Genomic DNA, 19,813 nt, shown 5'->3' on the forward strand with positions numbered 1-19,813 from the left:
TAAATTATTCATATACGTTCATAGACATAATCAGCTGCCCTTTAGTGAGCACCCACTATGTGTTAGACCCCACACCTTTCATAGATTGTCCCTCGTCCTCATAAGAACCTGTAAGGCAGGTGTCATTATCTCCATCTGATAGGTGAAGAAACAGACTCAAACAACAGCCTATGGTCACAGAGCTAGTTAATTGCTCAGTCAGGATTTGAACCCAACACATTCCCTACCTACCACGAGTGAGCACAAGTATTGCTGAAATCAGCTCATGAGGCTGCAGGGAAGCAGAAGTGCTCTGAAGTCTCTTGTAAAACTTGAAGATCCTCAAGTTCAAGGGCTGAGCTGTCAAAGGCCTCATGTCTGTAGCAGGGCCTGCCCATGACTCAGGAGTGACAGATAAGGTGCTTGGGTTCGGGGATGCCCAGACTCCTATTGGGAGTGAGCCCTCATGAGTCTCCGTAGAGCTGAGAGAGAGAGTTCCAGGGCAGCCTAGTGAGGGCTTTCCTTGCTGTTCTTGCCTTGATATCTTTTTGTCATCAAGGTTTTCCTGCAGACTTCTAACCACTGATTTTTCTTCTCTGCGAACACTTCTCTCTCTCTCTCTCTCTCTCTCTCTCTCTCTCTCTCTCTCTCTCTCCCTCCCTCCTCTCTATCCTATCATATCCTTCCTTATTTGGCATCTGTGCAGCCAAGTCTTAATCTACCTTTCAGTTCCTGCCTGCCTTTCCTCCCTATTACCTAACTTCATCTTTGTTCCCAACTGTATCTCAGCAGAACATGACCTCTTCCCATTTTCTGAACAATCCCCGGGTTTCCCAGGGTAACAGAGCAGAGACAATTTTATTATTCTAATAATTGACAACAGTTTCTCTGAAGGGAGAAGAGTCTTTGGTTAAATTGATGCCTGATGGATGCTTGAAGAGAAGTGTCTGGACTGGCCAGCAGCATCCAGAGGGAAGGGAGGGAAGCTGCTCTGCATGATAATTGGAGAAAAGTTTGGAGCTGGGTGACTGGGCCTGAGGAGTGAGGTGAGGAAGAGCAGAGGTAGCAGGAGGGAGAGAACATAAAACTGCCTGGGATGTTTAAGGAAGTTTATAAACCTGTGCATGAGTTGGGTGAAAGATCTTTACATTTTGATTATGGTAAATGAAGAAGGCATTGGATTTCATGCTAGGGTTGATGTGTATGGGACAGAGGCAACTAGTTAAGTGGTTGGAGCCAATGACCTTAAAGAGTGGCCCCTGGAATGAACAGAAATCTGGAGGAGAGCTTTGGGTTTTCAGAGGCCACAGAGTGGGTGAGGTGGGTTCTGGACAATTTTCTTCAGATCCACAAATGTCTGAGGGAACTCTGAATGGCATATTTGCTCTAGCTTCCAGTAGCTCATGGCTTCTCCAGACTAACCCAGCCAGCTCTGGTCTTGACTGACATCAAACATTCTCCCTCACCCTTCTCCTTGTTTTTCTCCTTGGGCCACGCACAGAAGTAGTATAGCCAGCAGGTAGCATGAGGGCGCTGAGTTATTAGAAGCAAGGAGATTAGGAAAGATGGAGTACCAGGAGGTGGGAGAGAGGCAGGGCCCAAGAAATGAGAGCAATCATTAATGAAACAAGATATTCCATTTTATAAACCTCCCTCTGCCAAATGAAATAAAGCAAAACAAATACATATCATTAGCCCAAACTGACATAAAAATAGAAACTTCAAACCTCAGCCCACCAAAAAACAATCACCACAACAAGAAAACTCCGCTTTCCAGATGATGGTAAGACGAGGTGGGAATAGACAACGACAGCAAAGCCTTGGTGACCTGGTTGCATAGGGTACAAATGATCATCTAAGATGGAACATTGGGCCAAGACAAGAGAAGGCAGACATAGGGATATTTCATGCCTTACTCAGTTATTCTCGTGGACATGTCAGTGAGAACTGATGTCCCAATTCTGCCCTTGGGTGTGAAGTTGAAACTGTAAAGCCCCTTAAAAATGGACTTTTGTGAGTGCTGTGGGGATAAATGTGTGAGAATCTTGGCCATGGCTAACATCATAAACAAAGAACTTGAGGAGATTTTCAAGTCCTGGCTTATGGATTCTGAACTAGATAGTTGGTTTTAAACATAGAATGCTTGGGATGTAAGTAAAACACCTCAAATTCTTCAACTAGGCAATTGTCAATAAAGGAACAATTGTCCCATTTTTCATGATTTGCCTTAGTCATTGAAGGTGATTGCCTAAACTCCATAAAATTTTTACCAACTGTCAGACTGTGGGTGACATCGCCCTTAGTCAGAAAAATAACCCCTGATAGTAGGAAAACATTCCAACCTTTACCAAAAAGAAAAAGACTTTCAATTACCGTTTCCCCCCGAAAATAAGACCTAGCCAGACCAATAGCTCTAATGCATCCTTTGGAGCAAAAATTAATATAAGACCCGGTCTTATTTTAATATAATATAAGACCGGGTCTTTAATATAATATAATACAATATAATATAATATAATATAATACCTGGTCTTATATAATATAAAACTGGGTCTTATATTAATTTTTGCTCCAAAAGATGCATTAGAGCTGGTTGTCTGGCTAGGTCTTATTTTCAGGGAAACATAGTAAATTACTCACACTTTAAAAACACAGTATCATTTCTCACTTTGCTTTAGTATAGTAATAGAAATTCTAGCAAAGGTCATTGTCAAGTACACAATTGTGTAAACTTGCCTTCTGAATGGAAAGATTGACATTTAGGCAGCTGAGCCCTGAGATGATGTTTATGATCAAATCTGAGAGAGCACAGTTTGTCTGTTTTGTTCCGGTCGACACCACCCCTGCCTGGCATCTCTGCCAGGTATATATAGCAAGGTCTAAATCAATGAACTCATATCCCGAGCCTTTACCAGTGTGAGCCAGAAAGAAGAACATTTACAGTGACCAAGAATAAATTCCAGAGAAATTCAAAGAGATTTCTTGGGCTATTTACTAGCTGTAAAATTGGGGGCTGTGATAGCCTCTACCTCACAGGGTTGTTGGGAGAATCAGAATATAATCAGACTCACAAAAGTTTAGCCCAGAGCCTGACACACAGTGTACACACAGGAAATGGTAGAACTTTTGTTAATAAGTGATGGGAAGTTTCCATAATGTGGGAAATTTAAAAATGAATAGAACACAGTTTTCCCTTTAAGAATGGTACTGCGGAGGGAGTAGAGAGAGGCAGGTCAGCAGATAACCATGATATATAGCACATAGTAAATAACGATGTATAATAAATAATAGGAGTATATATTGGGTACTACTTCAGGAGAAGCTTCAGTGCTCTGAAATGGGGAATCATTAAGGGTGAAAGGACCATCTACTTGCATTAAGCCTGTGAATGTGAAAGGCTAGGTCTTAGCAAGGCCAGTGCCATCACTCTGCTGTCCTAATGATGGATGGGGATTTGTGAGCAATTGAATTGAACCTCTGCCATTACTATCGATTGTTGGGATAGACTTCACGATCGGAGCCAGTAGGCCACAGTCTGGGTCGGTGGTCACACTGACATAAGGTTTATGACCTTTCCTAGGCTTCCCATGTGCCTTGCCACATGCCCATCTGCCCGGGACCTAGGAACAAGCTGGCAGTAAAGGACTTGGGAAATGAGGATTCAATTAAGTGAGTGCAGATCTAAGCCAGCTGTGGCTGGAGCCTCTTCCTTCTTTTGAGGTGGGATTTTTCTTTTTTTTTTTTTTCATTTCCAAAGCTTTAGAGGCAGTTTAGTTAAAGCATAGAGGTGCAAATGAGATGCAAGGAGGTTTAGACAGGAACTCTGATTGCCTTGCTCTTTGACCTTGAGCAAGTTACTTACTCTGAACCTCAGTTCGCTTGTCCACAAAACAGAAAGCATGAGACTGATCTCTTTAGGTTTGTAGGGTTTTTTTCTTTTTTTTTTTTAGTAAAGCTTTATTGAGATATAATTTACATACCATATAAAATCACTTTTTAAAAATGATTTCAGTGGTTTTTAGTATACTTATAGGGTGCAACCATCAGCACTATCTAATTCTAGAACATTTTCATCACCCCCCAAAGAAACTCATGTCATTAGCAGTCACTCCCATTTCTTTCCCCTAACCCCTGAAACCACTAATCTACTTTCTGTCTCTATGGATTTGTCTACTCTAGACATTTCATATAAATGAAATCATACAATGTGTGGTCTTTTGTGACTGTCTTCTTTCACTTAACACAATGCTTCCAAGATTCATCCATTTTGTAGCATGTATCTACTTCATTCCTTTTTATTGCTAAACAATCTTCCATTGTATGAATATAACATATTTTGTTTATCTATTCATCTGATATGTTGATAAACATTGAAGTTATTTCCACTTTTTTGGCTATTATGAATAATGCTATGGGCAATCATGTATAGGGTTTTGTATGGACATATGTTTTTATTTCTTTTGGGTGTATGCCTAGGAATGGAATTTCTAGATCTTTGGAAACTCTAGGTTTAACTTTTTGAGGACCTGCCTAATTGTTTGCCAAAGTAGTTGTACCATTTTATAATCCCACCAGCAATAAATGAGGGTTCCAATTTCTTCACATAATAACACTTGTTATTACGTGTCTTCTTGATTATAGCAATCTTGGTATGAAGTGGTTTCATATTAAAATTTTGATTTGTATTTCCCTAATGATGTTGAACATCTTATCATGTGTTTATATATTTTCTTTGCAGATGTGTCTATTAAAATGATTTGTTGATTTTTAATTGGGTTATTTGTCTTTTTCTTGTTGTGTTTTAAGAGATCTTTATATATTTTGGATACAGAATAGCAGATATATGATTTGCAAAAAGTTCCTTAGCAGATATATGATTTGCAAAAAGTTCTTTTTCCATTTTGTGGGTTGTCTTTTCACTCTCTTAATGGTGTCCTTTTGAATCACAAAAGATTTTAATTTGTGGTGAAGTCAAATTTATCTATTTTTTTTCTTTTGTAACTTGTACTTTTGGTGTCACGTCTACAAAACCATTGCTTAGCCCTAGGTCACAAAGATTTACTCCTATGTTCCCGCTAAGAGTTTTATAGTTTAGCTTTTACCTTTAGGTGTTTAATCAATTCTGAATTTTTATATATGGTGTAAGAAGGGGTCCACCTTTATTCTTTTGTATATAAATATGTGGATTTTCAGTTGTCCTAACATCATTTTCTAAAAAGACTGTTCTTTTCCTATTTAACTATCTTGACACCATTCATTAGGTTTTGAGGAATAAATGACATAATTTATGTAAGTTCCTGGAATATGGTAAGTTTCAATACATGGTAGCTATTATTATTTTTATTGTTATTGTTTGTTAGGCTAATGTGTAAATTCACAAGCAGAACATGATAGGTTATAGTTCCCCATTGCTAGAAATTCCAGCAAATAGGAGAAAAGAACAAGCAGCTGCAATTAGCTTGAATTTTTTTAATGTAAGGTTTACAAATAATAATTATAGTAATAATAATTGCATCAGCTAACATTTAGTACTTCCTATGCACTTCACACTTCAATTAACTGAATAAGTTCTCACAACAATACTATGTGATAGGTACTAGTTAATTTCTTTTATTCAGATGAGGAAATGTGGACTTAGAGTGGTCATGGTTCAAAAAATATTAATAATAACTTGTTCAAGGCCACATAAGTAGCAAGCCCCAAAGTGGATATTTGAATTCAGACAGTCCATGATATTGATGGAAATAGGTCTTAGGAGATATGGGTGAGAGGCCTGTCAGAATGAGAGAAACATAAGACAGAATGTGCATTGACTAACATGGTGAGAAGGTGGTTAAGAAAGCTGCCTCCACGGGTTCGAATCTCAGCTTGGCCACTTACAAGCTGCATGACCTTGGGCAGCTCAGATTCTTCAACATAAAATGGGGATAATTGGGTTTCTTATCTCACGTGCTTATTGTGAAGAATAAATTTGGTTACTTTGTGTAAGGTACTTAGAACAGTTTCTGGTACATAGGAAGTACTCAAAAATTGTTAGCTGTGATGCTGATGGAGAGCTTTAAATCTGATCCCAAGCTTCTTTTCCAGCCTTATTCCTACTGTAAGGGCCATCTTCATGGGTGTGTAACTTGTGCAGCCACACAGGACCCTGTGATCAACAGGACCCTAGACTTGGCTTAATGCTCTGTTGTCACCATCTTGAAATGCTTAATTATTTTTTGAGCATGATGCATTTCTAATTTGTCCTGGGCCCCACAAAGTATGTAGCCAGGCCTGGGCAGGGCATTGGACTGACTGGAGGAGTTTCCTCCCTTCCAATGACGCTTGACACAGCCCATAGAGGGGACCTGCATGCGCGCACGCGTACACACGCACACAACACACACACACACACACACACACACACACACACACACACAAACTCCTTGGCTGCTGCTATGAGCTCCACTGGATCTCAACATGGAAGATAGTGCTGTTCAGTTTAATTACTATGTCAGCAAGGCCAACACACACCCACTTGACATTCCTGATTTATTACCTAAAAGTGAATGCAATGCATAGTGGGCCCCAATCCTGCCTCTATTATTGGACTGAAAACCTCCATTGACTTCAGCTGGCAGCCTGCTCCACTAATTGAGGACAGAGTTTGGCCCCACGGGTTTTATATAGAACATTTTTCTTTATTTCTTGTTTTCATGGGTGTGTGTTGTGGGCTGGGGATTATTTTTATGTTTTTCCACTTCCTGATTAGTTTTAGGACTTGTTTATTTGGAGACTGCTTTAATAAATTTGCACAGCAGGGTGAGTTAGTAACAGTGTCGGTGTATTGAACCAGGAACCACCTTCATTTCAGTTTGGTTTTTGGTGTTTAACTGCAGGGCACAGTCAATCCATTGAAGTACCAAATCCCTGATAAGATCACCTATCTTGCTCTAGAGATACCGTGGTGGCTTAACTGGGGACAGGGCTCTACTCCCAAGCAAGAACTCCACCACAGCGCTCCACCATTGCACTTTTAAAGTGTTCTTGAATTTAAAGGATATTTTCCTTTGTTTTCTCCTCCAGACAGTGGAGATCAGATAGCAGGGACTTGGTCACTGGTGTAGTTTCAGTGCCTGCCACAAAAAATTTCATGTGAGAAATATTTTCTGAGCATCTATTGCATGCCAGAAGCAGTAGATATGACAAGACAAACAAGGTTCCTGCTCAAGAGGAGTTTACATTCAACGGGTGAAAGACAGGTACAAGTAAATCAAGGATTGTAGCAATAATTGTAGAGTATGATTGTTATTAAAAATAAAATCAGAGGATATGATAGAATGACTGTGTGTGTGTGTGTGTGTGTGTGTGTGTGTGTGTGTGTGTGTCTGGTGTTCAGGGACCTATTTGAGACCTGAAGGCAAGAAGCACCCAGTTACATGCACGTTGTTGTTGCAGGTCCAGGGAACCACTGATACAAAGGCCCCAAAACTTTGAGGGGCAGAAAGGAAGGGGGAACGTAGTGAACGTGAGAACTGTGGTAAGAGATGAGCCTGGCAGGTAGGTGTGTGGCAGAGAGTGTTGCCCTCGTAAGGAATTAGACGTATTCTAAGGGCACCGGGAACATTAGGGAAAGACACACTGTAATTACATTTTCAAAGAGCATTCTGGCTGCTTTATTGGAAAGGAACTATGGACAGAGAGGGGTACATTTGGAAGCAGGAAGACCAGTTAGGGGGCTTTATGTTCATTTGTTAAACTGACAAGGTTATTTCCAGAAATTGGTGATATCCTTGCCAAGGCTGATAATGGACCTGTCACTCTGAGAGCCAATATCGAGGTCACATTCTTCTTGGTTGAGCCCTTGCATCTACATGTACAATGAACCTCAGGAGCCCCCGTATGTTCCCATGATGCTGGTGAGACTACATTTTTGGGGAGTGAAGAGCCTGGCTGGGAATGGAGAGGGAGAACTCACACACACAGGTAATGACTTCGCTCAGGAGGGAAAGTGGAGAGAAGAGGGCATTTTCAAGCAGAACGACAGTGTGGCAATGAGCTAGGGGACGCTGGCGTGAAGTGGTAGCTTGTTTAACAGAGGGTGCCTTGCGGCGGTATCAGCAATGCAGTCGGGATCGAGAGTGCCCACACTACAGCTTGTTTAAAGAGGCTATTGTAAACGTCTCAGAGCCAGTTAATTACCAGTTTTTGTTATGTCAGGGACTCCTCAAGTAAAAGCAGAAAGAAACCATTCATGAGTATGTTCTAGTTCTGTAGTTTAATGGGACAAGTAAAAAAAAAACAAAAATTTAAAAACTGATTGTAGGGACGGAGTCCCAGAGAGCAGTTTCCAAGTTCTCAGCCTCATGTGGAAAGCTGCTGGCTCGGTTAGTAGATGGCCATCAGCTGTAACCAGTTGGCCATCCGCTGTGACCAGTTGGCCATTAGCCACTATTGGTTTGTATATAACTGCTGTGGCTATGCTAGCAAGTGCAGATTGAGGATGGTGTGGATTGTGTGGGTCCTACTTCCTGCATCTCACCCGGCCACCAGAGAGACTGGTGCAGGAAGACCCCTTGTTGGGGTATTGGTGGATGTTTGCTTCTTGTGTCTCGACCAGCTGCCATCGAGAATATAGTGGTATGAACCCCCTACCTGTGGCTCTGTTGCTGTTCCTTTTCAACCTCACCATATCCTGCATTCACCTGTTGGGAGCTCAGACCCTGAATGGCACTGATGAAATGATTTAGTTCCTGGCAGGATTAGAACTCTTCACAAGAGAAGCTGAAATTACAGATTGTGCCCACTTCCTCTTATAAAAGTCATTGAAGTGGCCGTGGGCTTAATTGGACTAATGACCCATTACTGTTATGCATAAAACGTGGGTGCCCACAGAGAATTGACAAGGCCGAGGGAACACCCAGTAAATATGAACTCAGGAGAGCATGATGACCCAAACAGGCTTTGTGAAGCACATGCCCAAAGGTGAAAAGAAAAAGAGAATGTAAGAAAGTGTCCACACAGCTGGGGCAACTCCTGTGAGCAGGTCCTGTTCCTTCTTGTGGCCCAAGAGACGAGCTTGTGGGAAACGAATGAAAAAATTCCATTTGTTCACCTAGACAATTTTGGAAGGGGTGGGAAGTGCAGATAATAGAGCATGGAGAGGGGGAGGAGAATGTTTTTAAAAGGTGTCTTATCTCAACTTATCAGGTAACAAGTGTAATTGTATAAACTGAACATACTTGAGAGAAAAGACTGGCTGAATGTCTAAGACATTCTAGACGAGAAGACATTCGTGTCTAGAGTTTTAGTTCTTGTTCGCCTGTGTTGGTTAACTCAAGTCTCTGTTTGGGAATGCACTGAAGCCCCAGCATGGATATCTGGCGTGATGGCTGGAGAGAGAATGGCACATGTGGAATTCACCTCCCAATTTTACTCACTGCCAGCACTGGAGTCAGACAGATGGTCTGCTCCTGGTTCTGGCACTTACAGGTGTGTGCGATACTGGGCCGTTTCCATTACCTTCTGATCTATCAAATAGAGGTAATTCCGAATCAATCTGGGACAACTGAGGTAGCTTTCATCTATTGAGTTTCTTGGGGTTCCTTGCTTACCCCAGACATAGGCCTGATGTTGGTGACTGTGTTTCATGTAACACTTAGGGGATAATTCCATGGAACGTCTTGAAGTCACTCGATTAGTATATGCCTTTGTCAGCAACTTGGGTGAAATAAGTTTTCCTTATTTATAGTTTAAACCAAATCAGTGCTCAAGAAGTTTTCAAAACAGCTAGAATAACTAAAATATAATTCATAAGGCCTTGCTTGCCCTTAGCACACTTTGTAGTTACTAACAATATATTCTCCAACAACGCTATCAAGTAGATGGTTCATACTGTCAGTCTCCTTTTCTTAAATAAGCAAGTAGTAGGCCCTTAAAGGAGATGTGTGTGTGTGTGTGTGTGTGTGTGTGTGTGTGTGTGTGTGTGTGTATTTAAACAAATGGATGAATCCTTCAGGCCATCTTTGGCCCAGCTAGAACTTACACTGCACTATTTGGCATGTAGGGTCATTGTCATCCCTACGTCTTGTACACGATCTCAGGTCATCTTCACTATCACCTCCTCAACTGAGCAACGATCCAATCCAAAAATGATAATGGTTTCACTGTGTCTGAAATGGTCAGGTCCTCATCTCAATTAACGTTATCAAATAACAACAGACAGAAGAAGGAGGTGCCCACAGGCACAAAGTGAGGTGAAAGATAAATGAAATGAGGGATGGGTTTGTGAAGATTTTTCAGTTGTCTCGAAAATAGTGTGTTACAGATCTGTACATACTGATCTGCATGATTTAAAACAACAAAGTCATTTTTGTATTTTTTCTTTCCATTTTGCATTTCTAGGGAGAAATCTGTCAGTCAGCTCAGCTTATAGCCATGGGGGACTAACTATCAGACGTAGTCTAACTGGCTTGATTTGCTTCTGAGCTTCTTCAAAGAGAATGGAGTCCACACTTGCTGCCTAGATTTTTTTTACCTCCTTTTCACTCCACTAGCTGCTACTAAATTCACCGATGATGCGTTATTGCCAAGTCTAATGAAATAAATGTTTGGTCGTTTCCTTATTTGACCTTTCTGAGGAATTGGACTCTGCCGGGAATCATTCTCTTATTCGGACTTTCTCTGTTGGCTTCCAGGACACCAGTTTTTCCTGATTGCCCTTCCCTGTTTGGCCTCCCCTCTGTCAAGTGTTGTACTCCCGGGGCTCTGGGCGCAGCCCTGTTCTCTCCTCATTCTACACTGCCTCTGGGATGCTCAGTCACAACATGGCTTCAAACATCCATGATGCATGGATCTTTGTCTCTTGCATGGCTAACCCTGATGTGGTTTTCCCAAATATCTGTCCTCACCTCAGCCACTCACTCCTGTGCCTTGTCATTGCCAAGAATGACAGCTCTTCTATAATATCAAATTGAGGCACTTGGTCTTGGCCCTCATCTCCTATCTTTCTAGCTCATTCTCTATAATATGCCAGCCTGAACAATCTCTTGGCCACAAGGACGGTACTCCACTGATCCTTCCATGTTTTCACTGTCCTTCTCCTCTTTGATGGCCTTATTCTTCTCCTTACTGGGCTTGAACTCCACGTTCTATCATAACTACATCCTGCCATGTACTGTTGACCCACTTGCCCCTCTCTCATTTCTTCAAACTTGTTTGGTGAAATCCAAATGTGAACTTCTACTCAAGAGTCAACCCAAACAACCTCTCTTTTGTGAATCTTTCCTGGGAATTTCAGGCCCTTCCACGGGCTCCCAGAGCACCTTGTATGTAACTTTATTACAGAAGAAGAAACTGTCTTCATCTTCTCTGTGGACCCAGTACCTCTTCAGTGCTTTGTGCTATGTGAATCAGTATATGCTTATTCCACCTCCCCTAGCTTTGAGATACAATTAACACATAACATTGTAGAAGTTTAAGGTGTACAACATAATAATTTGATATATGTATATCTTTTGAAATGATGACCACAATAAGTTCAGTTAACACATTTATCACCTCACATAGTTTCAATTTTTTTTTGGTGGGGGGGATGGGAACTTTAATATCTACTCTCTTAGCAATTTACAACTATACATTATTGTTAGCTATACTCACCATGTTGTACATTATATCCCCAGAACTTAGTCATCTTATAACTGGAAGTTTGTATCTTCACTCATTCTCCCCACCACCTCCACCCCCTGCCTCTGGCAATAACCAATCTGTCTTCTGTTTCTATGAGCATGTTGTTTGTATGTTTGTTTAGATTCCATACATAAGTGAGACCATGTATATTTCTTTCTCTTTCTGACTTATTTCACTAAGCATTATGCCTTTAAGTTTCATTCATGTTGTTGCAAATGGCAAGATTTCCTTTTTTAGAAGACTGAATATTTCATTATGTGTGTGTATCACATTTTCTTTATCCATTCATCTGTTAATGGACACTGAAGTTGTTTCCCTGTGTATATGCTTAGTTCTTTAGTTGAATTGACTAATGATAGAGATGGTGGCTGCCATCCAGCAAAGATGATGTGTATAGTTCATGTTCATGTTTGTCAGACCCTGTCTGGCTCTTAACTTCTGCAACATTTTTCTCCCTCTTCACCTGCATTCACCTGGTCTCTTCCTCTTCACCTGCATTCTTGCCCCTGCATTCCCACCATTATGCTCTAGTACAGTGTGTACTGGGAGTAGAATATGAGTTCCTTTCCATCATCTTTGAGTATAAAAAAATGCCCCCACTATCTTTTGTGTCCAAGTTCTGAAAATTGGTCCTTTAATTCTTTTCAAAGACCATCTTTGATTTTTTTCCAAATATTTTAATGTGTTTTTAGATAAATTCCTGGGTATTGACTCCTGAGTTGTTTTAGGATTTTTATACATATTTAAGTTAATTTCAGAAAAGTTGTACTGCTTTACATTCTTACCATGTATGTATAAGCATATAAGGTCTGACAATTAGGCTCACGAACTTGTTGCAATGATGTTGCTAACCTTTTTTGGTAACAGAGGGATTATTCATTATGAATTGTACCAACTGGACAAACAATTAACCAAATTTACAATTTAGAAGTGCTGAAAAGGCTGCATGAAAAAGTTAGACAACCTGAACTTTTCCCCAACAATTCAGGGCTCTTGCATCATGACAACGCACCAGCTCACATGGCACTGTCTGTGAGGGAGTTTTTAGCCAGGAAGCAAATAACTGTATTGAAACACCCTCCCTACTCACCTGATCTGGCCCCCAATGACTTCTTTCTTTATCCAAAGATAAAGGCAATATTGAAAAGAAGACATTTTGATGACATTCAGGACTTTAAGGGTAATATGACGTCAGCTCTGATGGCCATTCCAGAAAAATAATTCCAAAATTGCTTTGAAGGGTGGACTAGGTGCTGGCATTGGTGCATAGCTTCCCAAGGGGAGTACTTCGAAGGAGACTACAGTGATATTCAGCAATGAGGTACATAGCACTTTTTCTAGGATAAGTTCATGAACTTAATTGTCAGACCTCATATACATTTCCCTGTACTTTCTCCAACATTGAGTAGTAACATTAAAAATTGTTAGTTTGATAAGGGCGAAAAAGCATCTCGTTTTTGTTTTAATTTATATACATGGTTACTAGTGCATTTGCCTTTTTTTTTAACATTCATTGGCCAATCGTGTTTCTTCTGTGGAATGTCTGCCCATAGTCTTTGCCCAGGTCTTTGGTGTGTTTATCTTTTCCATTTTAATAAAAAAAAAAAAAAACCCTTTGGTGACAGACCACATGGTAGAATACAGCACACTGGCCCAAGAGACAGAACTACTTGGTTCAGCAGTATCCTTATCTATAAAGTGGGGATAATGTAAGGTGAATCCATAATCCATTTGAGTAGATCAAAATAGTCATAATAGCCATTTCAGACAGTTTAGCCTGTAGAACCTGCCTTGTCTTTCTCACAGGGAGTTTAGAAGATTCAAATGCATTGACTATACAAATGTTTTATGAGCAATAAGTGTGAATCAAAGCAAGAAATTCACTACTACATCCATAGTGATCTTCTAGGTAGAAGGCATTTTACCAATGGTATCTTGCTTATTTCTCACCATAATCCTGCTAAGTATATATTCTTTTCCCCATTTAGCAGATGAGAAAACGAAGGTTCTGCCACTTTAAGTCACATAGTTCACGAGGAGCAGAGCCAGATATTAACCTGAGATGGCTGACCCCCTGGCCCATGATCTTTCTACTGTGAGACAGCGCTTCCCTCAAAGACGTTAGTAGAGGCCTTGGAGGAATGCCTCTTTATAAAAGTGAAAGTAACTCCCTCTCAGGCATAATCTACTTCTGTGGCACCTTAAGCAATGGACATTAGCCAAAGCTGTGCAGACACAACTTGGATCAGTCCGATGACTGACCAACTCTCGTTAAGAACATAGAGAGCCTTATTAAGTGTGATTATTTTCTTTGGAAATGATGGTATTTTAGAGACATGTAATTTTGGGCACCAATTAATGTGTTTGGTTCATAGGGCTAAAGGCTGTAATGATTTGGAATCATGGCCATCCTGGGTAATTTCTGAGGTCATTCTCATTTACAGTTGCCTAGGTTATGACAAGGCAGATTCACCGCCCTTATAATCCAACTGGGAGAATGATGCTTTTAGAATTCTCACATTTCCAAAGAGGTATTGTGTGCTTCAGAATCCCTCACCTCTCCATCTGGGCATGTGAGGATAAACAAAATCCCTGGAAGAATAATACTTCTGGAAATATGAGGAAAACCTTAATTTCTTTCATTTTATATCCAGATGTTTTCCAGTAGGAAGGAAAATCTCCATAGAATGCAAGGTTCCCAAACAAATAAAGCTTCCAGAAGAATTTTCCTTTTAGCAGATCTCATTGTATTACTAATAAACTAGCTGGTGAATAAAAGATATTTAGAAGTTTGCATAGTCAATTAAAAGTGTTTCTTAGGGATAAGGAAATACATTCATAACCTATCAACAGATACTTTTTCCTCATCGTCTCTTGTGCCTACTTAATCTTTATATATAGTACTTTAGTAACCAAAGAAGCAGTTGGAATTTTGGAACAAGGCTCCGGACCAGTCAGTATGGAGATGCCAAAATGAGTGAGTCTTGGTCATTGACTTAAGTGGCCTTGAAAATCAGGAAGGGGATTAAGTCTAAAGCAGAAACTTGAAATTTCCGTAATGGCGCAACAAATAAAATTCTGTGGGAGTTGGAGCGGGAAGAGATCATTTCTGCCTGGGGAGACCAGGGCAGACTCCAAGGACAAGGTAGCATAGGGTGTGGGATTGGCAGGCTGGGAGTGGGAATGAAGGTTCCAAGTCAAGGAAAGCAGAAACAAAGTCAAGGGTTCACGGTGGCCTGGAGGCAGTGGAGTGTGGATTAGGGATGGGGTCTGGCTGGGCTGGTAGGTGGAGGGGAAAGTGGGAGCTCAGGGCAGTGGGTGGAGCTCCAGGAAAATGAGCCTCTCGGATGTGCTACCATCTACTTCGCTCCTCGCCACATTCCTAGTCCCTGGCATGGCGCCTTTCATGGGAGGTGCTCCAGGATAAATGAACAAATGAACTAAGACTCTGAGCAATAAAGGAGGAGAAAGCCTTCAGATTTGAGCAGCTCACTCTTTTGTCTAATTCATTCTCTGGGCACTTTGTAAGTTGGTATATTTATTTCCTAGTAGAGTAGAATCCCCCTTTTCAGACTGGTAGTTGGTTACCTGAAAGGAAAAAAAAAAATCAGTTAAAGAGGAGAACCATAGAAAAGTATGCATTTATACCTGAAATTTCAAAATTGTATCCTATTGTATCCTAACATAAAAAAATGTACTTTATTCGTTTGCTTTTTTTTTTTTTTTTAATATAGGGCTAAAGCTTTTTCTTTGAGTAAGGGTTCACTGATTGGCACTTCCCCAGTTGTTTTGCATAAACCTCACCCATAACTCACTAGCTATGATTTCCAACTTAGGTTCTTTTAATGTAGGAGGCAAACTGAAAGACACCTGTGAAGCAATCTGAATGCAGCACTATTTTGGATTTTTTACATTTTTGTCCCAATCCTTTATAGTTATCTTGCCCACACCTCATTAGGCACCCATTCTTTTTAGCATTACCAATTCTTTCCAGATTATTCTCTTTAGTTTTCATGGAAACAGCCCTTTTATTTTTCAGAAATCATATTTCATCAGGTCACCTAACACTGACCAAAATTTTGTAATTATAACAATAAAGAAGTTTGGAATATTGAGTCTAAGTAATGGCACAACCAATTCTTGCTAAGTACATAATTCAGATTGTAGGAGCAGAAACCTGTGAGCTCACTAGAGAGGCCTCCACTGTATGAGTCTTCAAGTGCCGAGGGCCTCAGTCAGTGAGTTGTCCAGAGGGATGAGAAAGCACCTGTGAACCAAGGAGCTGGTTAATCTCCAGTTGAGAGAGCTTCTAGTCTTCCACACTGAAACCTCAGCCAAACCTGAGGAGGGTCATGAAATCCAGACAAAATTGATCTGCCTTAGAGTTCATCGGAGGTACCTAATCTTAGAATGCCAAGGAGGTGCTGCTCTAACACTTATCATAGGGTCCCATGGGGTGGCCCTCACAGCCAGCCTTGGAGTGAAGCTTCAGGGTGTGGAATTGTTTTAGCATAAATAAGTCTGAAATGGGGAGAGAGGCTCTTGGGGATCATGACATAGTTCTCGGCATGTTGCTAATATGTATTAAATAGCTCCAAATAAAAATGGACATGGCTTACTGCTATACTAGGCAGATTGCTTGACTCTCTGGGAGTTGAGTGCTTGGAGGAGAAAAATGAAGTCTTCCAAGAATCTGGCTGGTATCCTAGCAAAATTCACTGTCCTTTGTCGAGGTGACTGGTTCTCTGCAGGAAGGAAGAAAAAGGTCTACTAGAGCATGTCAGGCCAATGCCTCCAACCCTGAGATTGTTGTCCTGTACAGAGCAGGCACAGTGACCTCCTGGGGAGACGACCTGTGTGGGGATCAGGAGTCAGCCATCCTATCCTGTCTTTTGCTAAACTGGCCACATAACCTAAAGAAAACTGTTTGATCCCAGAATGCTTTTTTTTCCCCCCTATAAAACGAGGGTAAACTGAAAGCATCTGTGAAAGTTATTCACTGTTCATGACAATATAAGTCCTTAGAGTATTTTAAGGCATAAATCACGCAATTCATTCAGGGGCAAGAACAATGCACCCATCTTTCTCCTCACCCTCCCTTCACTTGAAAGAGCTGAGTATGACATAACTAATGCCCGTCTCTCCATTGATCTGCACACCAAGGTTAATTAGTGACTCTGCCCTTGAAAATGATCCTACCCCTCAAGATTGCCCTAGGGGCACAAAGGTCATTGCCTGGAAGAATACGGTGAGTCAGGGAGCTGAAATACTGAAGTTTGTTTTGTTTTTTGTTTTCTATCTTCTGACTGCTCTGAAGCTTCTTAAGATCCTTTCCACCCACGCTCTCACCGTTCTCTACACACCCAGCCCCTCAGTCTCTCCAAACCTCCCACCACTGAGCAGATGTTTAGAGCTTTCGACCTCAGAGCAGCCATGCTCTTTCTCTGAATCACAGTCACCTGTGGAGTCATGAGGTCAGGTGGCAGGACAGGCAAAACAGGAACCCAGCTCAGCTAGTGCCTCCAGGAGGCCCAGGCTTTGTGATGCATCCCCTGGAAACTTCCTGTGTTGCCGTGTTATGGGGAGAGGAGTCAAACACGCTAAGGAGTGAGTCAGCTGGTGAAATGTTCATTCCGTTACAGTGTGTGAAATGACACTGCCATTAAAACAAGCAAAGCAAAAGCAAAACATTGGCAAACAAAGAAATGATTTCTTTCAAACAAATTGATGGTGGTTAAATCTGATAAGGAACAAGTGACCCTGTAGTTCTTCCTGGTTAGTGGTGGCTCAGGCCCAGAGAAGGTTTTAGAATGTTTCTGGAAGTTGTATAAAGGAAAGCTTTCTTTAGAACTACCTTTGAGACCTAGGGTTGGGGTGAGGAAGGGTGGGAACTAGAGACCCAGGCTAAAGGCTAGCGCTCAGAGGACTGGCAGGGTTGGGAAGGCCTGAGGCAGCCGAGACCAGGCAGCACTGCCATCTGGCTTTGGTTTCGTGGGCTTTGGAAAGTGAGTCGGTGTTCGGAAGGCAAGAGGTTTCCCCATGCCAGGGAACAGGGTAAATAAGAATTTGTCTCTAGGCCACGGATTCTGGAATTTCCCATAATTAACATTCCAGCTGAACATTCAAAAGTCCCAGGCCTCTGCTAGGCCTGTAAATTAAAGGAGGATAAAGAATTTAGAGTCTAGTTATGAGGGTAATGGTCTAGGAAACCATTACATTTGTTATCTGTGAATTGTGACTCAGTGTTTGCATCTGTAAAGTGGCAATACATGCAGAAAATTTTTCAATGCTGACAGGGATCTTAGAGTTAATATAGTCTAATGCTTTTATTTTAGAAAAAACAATCCTGAAACCAGAGAAGAGAAGCTTGTTACTCTAATATTAGTATTGACTATGCTTAATGCCCTAAGCATAGAAATTCACTTAATCCTCACAAATTCTTTCTGAAAAATGATTGCTATTATCCTGACTTTACAGATGAGTAAACTGAGACTTAAGTAGCTTGAGCATCAAGTCTAGTGGATTCTGAAGCCTGAGATCTTAGAAAAGTAGCTCATAGCAACTCATGTACAAAACTTCCTTTTCATAGCTCAAGGGTCTGGAGAGAACCATGGAGGTGAGACGTAATAATGTTTTTCTTAAACAATCCATGCTACATTGTTCGACAATAATAATAACTGAGAAAGAGTGCTATATGTCAGATAGTGTATTAAGTTATATACCTGGATTACTTTAATCATTTAGTCTTTATTTCAACACTATGAGATAAGTGGTGTTATTATTCCCATTTTATAGATGAGTAACCTGAGGTGCAATGATATGTCAAGGTCACAGAGGTAGCAAATGGTGGAGTCAGGATTTGAACCCGTGGTCCTACCTTCTATGCTATATATATATATATATCTCTGACATGCCTTATAGACATGTGCTTTCACACAACTACCATATATTGACAATTTACATTTATTATGATAATCTTTGTCATTAAATACAGATTAAAATATAATCACCAAGTCTTTGTTGGGAGATGCAGTCTATTGTATTCAGGTTTTGGAGACAGGTAGTCCTTCTTGTCTCCAGATAACATTTCTAGATTAATATCTCAATTCCTGACCATTCACCCATAAGGATCTATTTGCTTAGGTTGAAGGGAGTGACCTGGCGACAGCTCACCCTTGTCCTGCCCTTTCCTCTTTAGAATTGGAAGAGAACACATGCTACCATTAGTCTCAGCTTTCTCCTTTGATTGGTTGTATTGGAAGTCATGTTGCAGACGGGACAAGCATTAGGTTTTGTGAAATAGTGGCATCCACCGGTGTTGAAAGGTATAGAATGAAATTACTTAATGTAGAAGCTCTTTTCCAAATGATTTCATGTCTAAGATCTAAATTATTCATTTGAGAAATTAATCAGTTTGGATTTTAGAAGTTACTGTAGGGTATTTTTTTTCCTCTTCTTCTTTTGCCTCTAATGGATAATTGGAGGGAATTGGCTTTTATATTAAGAAGATAAAACATGAGTTTGCAAAGTTGCCATCTGATCTCATTGCCTGGTGGGCTGCTTGGGAAAAGGCTTCTCTTACGAGTCTTTGATCCTGAGGTGCTTGGGGGCATGGGCTACGTATACACCATTCTCTTTGTGTATTATTTAATGCAGAACCTTTCTTAACTGAATACTGTACACTTGCCTGTTAAGTGGTATGGGGGAGTTGGTTTGAAAAGCAAAACCCCAGCTAGAGAGTTTCTCCATTTCTGGGCAAATCATCCTCCTTTCTTGGCCTCCTTTGCCCAGCTGCCTGCCTGAATCTGGCTCTGAGCTGGATGGTCACCCCCAAGTATACAGGTATGTGTGGAAGGGGTTAGTAAAGCTGGTAATGTGCATTAGCTGGGTGCCATGGTCATGTACACTTTATTGAATCTGTCTGAAAACAATACCTTGTCTTTGGAATGAGGCCCACTGAGTCATACCAGACCTCTTAGCTTTTCCTCTTACATGGCGATGCCTATTTCTGAGCGTGAAATTGTCCCCAAGTGTGTCTATCATGGTCCCTAAGCTCATGAAGAAACCTCACTCTTTTACTTATTGACACATTCATTTTTCTACCCATCTTCAACTCTGTAAAAAAAGAATCACTTTTTCACTTTGTATTAGCAACTTATGCCCCCTT

This window comes from Rhinolophus sinicus, linkage group LG06 (assembly GCF_036562045.2).
Source record: "Rhinolophus sinicus isolate RSC01 linkage group LG06, ASM3656204v1, whole genome shotgun sequence".
NCBI classification, from domain to species: Eukaryota; Metazoa; Chordata; class Mammalia; order Chiroptera; family Rhinolophidae; genus Rhinolophus; species Rhinolophus sinicus.